The 8425-nt window shown below is 44.2% G+C and overlaps 1 long non-coding RNA gene across 1 annotated transcript; it reads left to right on the top strand.

The window, feature by feature from the left end:
• Positions 1-1269: 1269 nt before the first annotated feature.
• On the top strand, positions 1270-3613 carry LOC114053195. Its single transcript, XR_003570352.1, has 2 exons — positions 1270-1738; positions 2833-3613. It is a non-coding gene; the product is annotated as an uncharacterized LOC114053195 (long non-coding RNA).
• The last annotated feature ends 4812 nt before the right edge of the window (positions 3614-8425 follow it).

The following is an 8425-nucleotide window of genomic DNA, read 5'->3' as shown; positions in this document are numbered from 1 at the left end:
ATAAATGTGAAAATCATCTGCATAGAGATGTTAATTGAATTCATGGGAACTGATGAGAGCACCAAGTGAAAGAGTATTGAGATAGAAGGGAAGGCAGCTCAGGACAGAGCCCAGTGGGACACTCATGGTTACCAGGCATGACCTGGATGACGATCCAGCTAAGGATACTGAGAAGGTGTGGCCATAGTGAGGTGCTCAGGGGCAGGGACTGTCTTTTACATTTCTTTGTATTTCTGGTACAATGCTTGGCACATCATAGGCACTTAATGAATGTTTATTAATTGATTAAAAGGAGACCCTGGAGAGAATGATGTCATAAAAACTTAGACAAAAACAATCAAAAGAAGGGTGAACAACAAAGCAAAGTGATCCGGAAAGGTGAGGGTTAAGAAAAGGACTTTAGATTTGGCATCTTAGAGCAACATTAATTAGCAACATTAGTGAGAGACATGTCAGTTGAACGATGAGGGCAGAAGGTAGCCTGCAGAAGAGTTAAGAAGAAAGAGGAAAGCAGAGGAGATTATTGTAAATGGCTTGTTCAAGGAGTTTAGCCACAAAAGGGAGGCGATATATGGGATAATAATTAGAGGGGATGGAGAGATCCAGGGGAAGATTTTTTAAGGGCAGGAGAGACACAGACATGCTTGCAGGCAGGGGGAAAGCAGCCAGTGCACAGGGAGATTTTGAAGAAAAGGGAGAGAATGGGAATGATAGAGAGAGCAATTTGCTGGAGGAAATGGGCTGGAAGGGGACCCCTTGTGCAGGTAGAGAGGCGTTTGGCTTACTAAGAACTAAGCACATCTCTATGTGTGAGACAGGGGTGGAGGGGGAGACAGTGGCAGAAGGCATCTGAGTGATGTGAGAGGAAGAGGAGGGGCGAAGAAGGAGCTCTCAGGGAATGACCTCAGTCTTTTCAGTACAGTATGGGGCAGGGTTCTCAGCTGAGAGGGTGGGTGGGTGTGGGAAGGAGCCATGGGAGGTGTGAGGAGGGATGACAATTTTCTGAAGAGCCAATGTGGTGAGAGGGATAATGAGTTCATTAGAGAAGTATAAAAAGATTGCCTTGGGGCTGCAGGAGGAGCTTTGTCATCTTGTGGGGAAAACTAAATGCTGTTTTACTAGGGAAGGAAGAGGCATGGATCAAACCCATGTCCAGGAGAAATTCTGGGAGACATTAGTCCTATCACACAGGAATTGAAATTTCAAAATGCCTTGGTGAATTTGATACTAGTCCTTTATCAATTCACTGTCAATAGTTTTCAGATTGGGAAAAGGGAATGAAATGGCATCTTGGGCCATGCTTTTCATTATTCTCTTAACAGAGCATTTGGTAGTGGAATTTGCAGGGGTGCACACATCGATAATTGCAGGTCCCCACGAGGAGGAGATGCTCCTGACACCCCACAAAAACACAACTGTGACTACCCCGGATGTTAAATCACGGGCGCCCCGCCCCCTTCCCACACTGCATCTTTCCGAGGCTTGTTGCGTCACTGGACCTTCTTCCTCCTCTTCCTCAGCCAGACCAGCCTGAGAGAAACCGGGGCCTCTGCTCTGGCTGACTGAGCTTAGGCCGTGCCTGGGGACTGAGGGAAACAGGGCCTTGCCCCTCTCTGGCCCAGCCAGGGGTCACGAGGGGAGCCCCCGTCCCCGAAGAGGCCACAGGGGCCCCCTCTTCAGCATCCTCGGGTTAGACCTGGTCATCTCCATAGTTACCGCTTGTGTTCCAGTGGCTGAGGTAAGCCCCGCCTCCAGCTGTGACATCACAGCAGGGTTCGTGGATTCTTGGCCGAGCTATGGAGGGGCCCCTTCAGTTGGGGGGGGCGGGGTAGGGCTGCTGCTGCCTCACACCGCCCCTCCCCCTCACCCCGTACCCCACTTTATTCCTGGGCCCCTCAGACTCTTCCCCCCATCCCTAGGTCGGCTTCCCTGACCAGCCTGCCTGGGTGTGGGGGGGTGGGGCCGCCGAGAGCCCTTGTGGGGTCCCCCTTCCCCTTCCCCCTTCTCTGGTGTCCGGGGCTGAGTCCAGAAGGGGGCGCCTAGTGGTTCTCTCGGTCCCTGCGGTCCTGGCGTACAAAGCGCACTGGGAAGCGGAGCCCCCCCCATTCCTCGTTTCCCGACTGTCCCTGTCCTTGTGCGGCTGTTTTTATCCCCGCCTCCGAGGGCGCCCCACTTGCCTGGACGTCATCGGGCAGACCCCGTCTCAGCCCCCCTCTTCTCCTCCTCATTTTCCCCTCCCCCACCCCATCTCCCCGACCCCCCCCCGAGAAAAACAAACCCCGTTAAACAAGGAGGCGTCCTCAGCTCCCCCTGGGCCGAGTCTGCCAACGCCCTGCCTCCTTCCCCTCCCGAGTCGGTCCCTCAGTGTCCCCGGGGAGGGCATGGCCTTCCAGGGACCCGGCCTGAAGTCTGTCAGTGGGGCACAGACCCGCCCTTTTAGGGGTCCCTGCCTCTCCCTGGGGGTCCCGACCTGTCCCAGGGACCTGGGTGCGGGGAGAATGTGTCTTTGTGGGGGCCGGGTTTGCACCCCCCCATCTCAGACCCCTGAAGAGGGACAAGGGACAGCTCCCACCCAGGACTGTCACCCATGTGCCTGGCTCTTGCAGGCCGCTGTTTACAATGTTTTAGGAAATTCAGTTTAAAATCTATAACCAGAACAATAACAGAAGCCTGACAATAAGTACCCAGGGTCCAGAAAGACGGATTCTGCTATGGATGAAATCCAGATGTGCATTTCTTTCTGGATTTTAATCTATAGACTCTGTCACAGGAGCCATGGGTGGCTGACATGATTCATCTTCATCCCTCTGAACTTCAGATTTATCATTGCAGCTCCTCCTCAGCGTCCTCCTCCTTCTCCTCCTCCTCCTCCTCCTGCTTCTGCCGCCTTTCCCTTGGAGGGGACCATCCTGGTGCCGCTTTTGTAAAGCGGCAGCTGAGGAGACCCCGAGATTCGCCATGGATGACAAAAAGCCAGAGGAAGGCGTGGAGAATGAAAACAAGGACAGTATTACTTTGAAGGTGGCAGGGCAAGATGGCTCGGTGGTGCAATATAAGATTAAGAAGTACACACAACTTGGTAAATTAATGAAAGCCTATTGTCAACGACAGGATTTGTTGATGAGGCAGATCAGGTTCCGATTTGATGGGCAACCAATCAATGAAACAGACACACCTGAACAGCTGGAAATGGAGGATGAAGATATAATTGATGTATTCCAGCAGCAGACAGGAGGCCCTTACTAAGAAGAGAACATGCAACTCTGCTCCAGAATTGTGCTCCCAAGGAAAACAATACATTCACAATTAGAAAACCAAGATTTGGTTCATCCACATCCTGACTACTGCATTATAGTTTTCTGTCTTCTTTGATTCCCTTTCCCCCATTCCTTTATTGTACATAAAGTAACTGGTGTATGTGCACAGGCATAATGCCTATTTTTTTTTAACTAAATGTCCGATGGTATGTCATGATCAACATCAAATGGAGATGGGGAGGGGAAAAAACAAACTGGTTCTGTGAAAATATCCCTTTTCTCCATTAGTGGCATGCTCATTCAACTTTTATCTTTATATTCCATTAAGCTATTTTGCTCTCACTGTTTAACAACAACAACAACAACAACAACAAACCCCACAAAAAAGTCCTTGCATACCTTGTTTGATTGGATACTTTCAATGTTTTTCTTTTATCATTGTAAAACCAAGAACGATTTTGTGACTTTTGTATGTGGCTGTTACTTGTAGGGCAATCTCTGTCTTTCAGTATGGATAAATTACTATAAAAAAATTGATCCTAGATAGTTTTCCCTTCAAGTCAAACATCTTGATGTTGAAATAAACTTCTTGTTTAAAATTTAAAATAAAGGTTTATCATTGCATTAATTAGAATTCCAATAGCTTTCAAAATCTTTTTTTTTCCTATTAATGTTGTTGTGTAAATTGTTCTAGTTCTGCTCACTTCACTCTTCATCACAATATAGTTGTCTGCCTATTTTCTTTTGGAACTGTCCATTTTGTCATGTCTTACGGCAAAATAATATTCCATGATAGTCTTTTGCAACAGTTTGTTTACACCTTCCCTATTAGGTGGCCACCTCCTTAATTTCTAGTTTGAGACTACTCTGTAAAGAGGTGCTCTGAATGATTTGCTTGTATGAGTCCTTTTGCAGTAGGCCTAGTATTGGTATTGTTGGTTCAAAATAAAGTCACATTTTAGGGTTTTTGGGGCATAGTTCTAACTTGCTTTGCAGACTTGCAAGAACAATTCACATCTCCATTAATGATACATTTATATGCATGTTTTCCCCTAATTCTTCAGACCTTTTGTTTCTTCTTTCTTTATGCTTATTCCCTCATTTGGGCTTTCTTATCTCATTGCTATTGCAGCATTTCTAGGACTGTATTGAACAGGACAGATGTTTCTGGTGTATAAATCCATATCCACACATCCCTCTTTTTTTTCCACCAACACATGAGAAAATGAGAGTCGCACCTTCTTTATGGCCAGCCCCACAAATGCAGGGGCTCCAACAGCAACTAAGATGCCCTGAACCCTCACAATCACTTTATTACAGTCACTCATATGGGGAAAGTGTCCATAGTATTTTCTCTCCCCAGAATCATTCATTTTTCTCCAGACACCTGAGATGCAACCAGGAGAAGCACAGGGAACAGGGAACTAGTTAGGAAATTACTCTGTCCTTGTTCATGCACCCTCAGAAGTGAGTGGACCAATATGGTGGAAAGATGCAGGGTGTGAGAGAGAGGTTCCTGAGAAGATAGTGGCTCAGGGGACAGACAGTATACTATAGCTAATGAAAGAAAGAAGGGAGATGTTCAGATTAGTGGGACAGGAGGCCACTGGACCCTGACCATCAGAGACTGATAAGGAATGGGGGCAGGGGAGAAGGAGATTATCATGAATTAATTATCCATATGCTTAACTGATCAATTATATGGAATGATTAACAATGCCTGCCTCCTCTTTCTCTTGATGGTTTTCCTTGATTTACAATGATTTTTGACCTGTCCCAGTGTTGTTTTTTTCCTTCATTATCAAAAAGGACCAATGACGTCAGGAGGGTGATGTCTTGACTTGCAAGTGAATTGAATTTAGGTGAGGCAGGGCTGTGCAAAGTCACCAGCCTCACTCTCTCCTCCAGGGTCATCAGAGTCTAGTGGCAAGATATAGGTCAAGATGACTGGAGATGGTCCCAGATGCAGTTGGAGCCCTGTCCAATCATTAGTTCACCACTAGCAATTGCCCCTCACTTTACCAAGAGGTTTGTATTGAGGATATGACTACTTCTGGGGCATGCCTGGTCCGAGTACTCCAGGGGCCTCTACCACAAAAGCAGAATACACTGGTGAGACTGACCCAGGTGGTTGCCTCAGCAGGGAATCTCACTCATCACCTAGCGGGAGTCAGCTGTGTTGGTGCCTGGCTGCACTCACTTTGTCACTGTTCAACCCCCAGAACAACTGAAAACAACCAAAAGATACGACTCTCCCTCCTCTCAGACTAGAGAAAGACTGGCGATGGTTGGCTGTTGCGGGTCACGTGACAAACAGGAGAGAGGGCACAGTGGCAACCCTCCCGCCATGTTACCTGATGGGCACAATAGTGTCTCATGGAAGGTGGATTAAGGGAGGCACAGACAGAGAATTCCTTACATCTTTACTTTCTTTCACATCCTCTACATTTTTCAGGGGCTGCCTGAAATCCTTTGGTCAGCCACAAGTGAGTGGCCCAAGGGCCATATGTTGTGCAGGCCTGGTTTAGGACAAGGAAAAATAATTCATTTAATGACGTCAAATAATATCATCATTTCATGGTTACTTTAAGGCTGTTGTCTTCTGTCCAGCTTCGAATTTTACACTCAGATAAATTGCAGAGTCTACTGTTATTGGATATTAACCTGTGGGACAGTTTACTTCTGGTTAAGAGGAAAAGAATGGAGCTAAATGAACTCCTCAGTTTACGACAGGACGTGAGTAATGAATTCCTTCAGTTGAAATAGGAATTCAGGACAAAAAAAATATCAAAATTACCTATGAAACCCTTCATTGTAGCAAAGGTCATCTGATATAGGAAAAGAATTCATAGTAGTGGAAACAGCACTGAGTTGGTTTCACCCTTCAGTGTACCAGTTAATTGGATAAGACATTGATATTGCCCACTCACAAGAGCAATATTCAGAGAAAATAAACAGAAAAATATGGGTTATATTAGATTTGAAAGAAATTTATGAAAGAAATACCAAAAGTTTGAGTGACATTTGACCATTGTGCAATCAGGCATGCAGGTAAACACTTGCCCAGGTGTGTAGGGCTAGCAAAAACAAAAAACAAAAACCAAAAAGCCTGGGAGTATACAAACTCAGAAAGTAAGTGAGGCTACAACTGTGTTTATTGTCCTCAGTGGGTAGGGCTTAGGGTCCAATCCAGCTCCTCTACTCCTGAATAGTGAATGATGTTCAACATCTATCTCCCACTGTTCTACTCCATCTGAGCAAAGCCATCTTTCTCTCTCTCTCTGTATGTATGTATGTATGTATGTACGTGTATATATATATGTGTCTATATATATATGTATGTATATATATATATCTGTGTCTATATATGTATGTGTGTGTGTGTATATATATATATATATATATATATATATATATATATATCTGTGTCTCTGTCTCTGTGTCTGTCTCTCCATCTGTCTCTGTCTCTCTCCTTTCAGACACTACGAAGCTTATATGGTGTATATTTGGAACTCAGTTCCTTCTCTGCCCAGTCATTCCTTTAAGACCTTCAATGAGTCCATGCCATCACAGGACCCTAGATCTGGAGCTGGAAGAGACAACCTCAGAGGCCATCTCCTTTCATCCCCCTCATTTTACAGAGGGGAAACTGAAAACCAGAGAGGTCAAGTGACTTGTCTGAGAGTGCACAGCTAGTACATATCTAAGGCAGGATTTGAACATGGGTTTTCCTGACTTTTCAATGCTGTATCCCCTAGATCCTGCTAACTTTCATTCTCTCATCTCACTAAACTACTCTCAAATTTCTAGAAATTCTAAGACTAAAGGTATAAGAAAGGGTTAGGGTTTTTTTTATGTTAAAGGAAAAATACCTTCCCCTAAATGGAAAGGTATCTTCTACTAAGTACCCAGTAGATCCTTATTGGCCTCAATGGAATTTTTTGCTTCCTGTCTACATAATACTCTATCCTGAAGGTATCACTTTCTTTACCCCAGCTTTGCCTCTTGCTGATATGAAAGGTTTGAAAGGATTTATACAGCAGCTTGGGTTATGAGATAGTAACAGATGCAAAAATCACCATTTCAGAACCAAAGATGATATGAATCTCCTGTAGGCATCCTATCATGGAAACAACTGAATCCAGTAATGCTCACTTATGCATCAGAGGTGGCCTAAGGTGACATGGTAGCTCTACCACTCTGTGGTTCTTCGAAAAAACATTCTGTCTACCAGAGTCTGATGGGAACGCATCATTTCCTCCTCACTTAGCTCGACATATCTGAGGATTACCATAGACATCAGTGCATCAAGTAGTGTCATCAAAGAGTAAAAAGACAGACTGTGTATAAAACCTGGCTCTAGGGTGATCGCTTCCCAGAAAAGCTCCTTCTTTCTACAACTTCTGTGCTAAGGAAACAGAGTAACGGAATGCCTGAGTCCAGTTGCCCTTTGCTGACAGCTGACCAGTCTCAAAACACCACAGAGCCATTGACAATGAATCTGCTATGCTTAGAAAAGAGCTGATGTGAATTTTTCCCACTTAATAGTATTTTATTTTTTCTAATTATAAGTAAAGAAAGTTTTCAACATTCACATGCATAAGATTTTGAATTCCATATTTTTTCACACTTCTCCTTCCCCTCTCTGTTCCCCAAGATGGCAAGTAATCTGATATAGATTATAGATAAGAAATTATATTAAACATATTTTCACATTAGTCATGTTATGAAAAAAGACTCAGAACAAAAGGAAAAACTACAAGACACAAAAAAAAACCAAAAAAAAGTGAAAATACTATGCTTTCATCTGCATTCAGACTCCATAGTTCTTTCTTTGGATGTGGAAAACATTTTCCTTCATGAGTCTTTTGGAATTGTCTTAGATGACTGTATTGGTGAGAAGAGCTAATAAGTAATTCCATTGCTATATAAACTATTTGGAAAAATAGGCGAGGAAGAAGTCCTACCGAATTCTTGTTATGACTCAAATAGGGTGCTGATACCTAAACCAGGAAGAGCCAAAACAGAGAACGAAAATTATAGAACAATATCCTTAATGGATATTGATGGAAACATTTTAAATAAAATATGAGCAAAGAGATTTCAGCAATTTATTAACAGGATAATACACAGTGACCAAGTGTTTTCTACATCTATTGAGATAATCA

This window comes from Vombatus ursinus, unplaced genomic scaffold (genome assembly GCF_900497805.2).
Source record: "Vombatus ursinus unplaced genomic scaffold, bare-nosed wombat genome assembly UNPS02004037.1, whole genome shotgun sequence".
Lineage (NCBI taxonomy): Eukaryota > Metazoa > Chordata > Mammalia > Diprotodontia > Vombatidae > Vombatus > Vombatus ursinus.
Note: the sequence above shows the minus strand (reverse complement) of the source record. Positions and strands in the feature narration are given on the sequence as shown.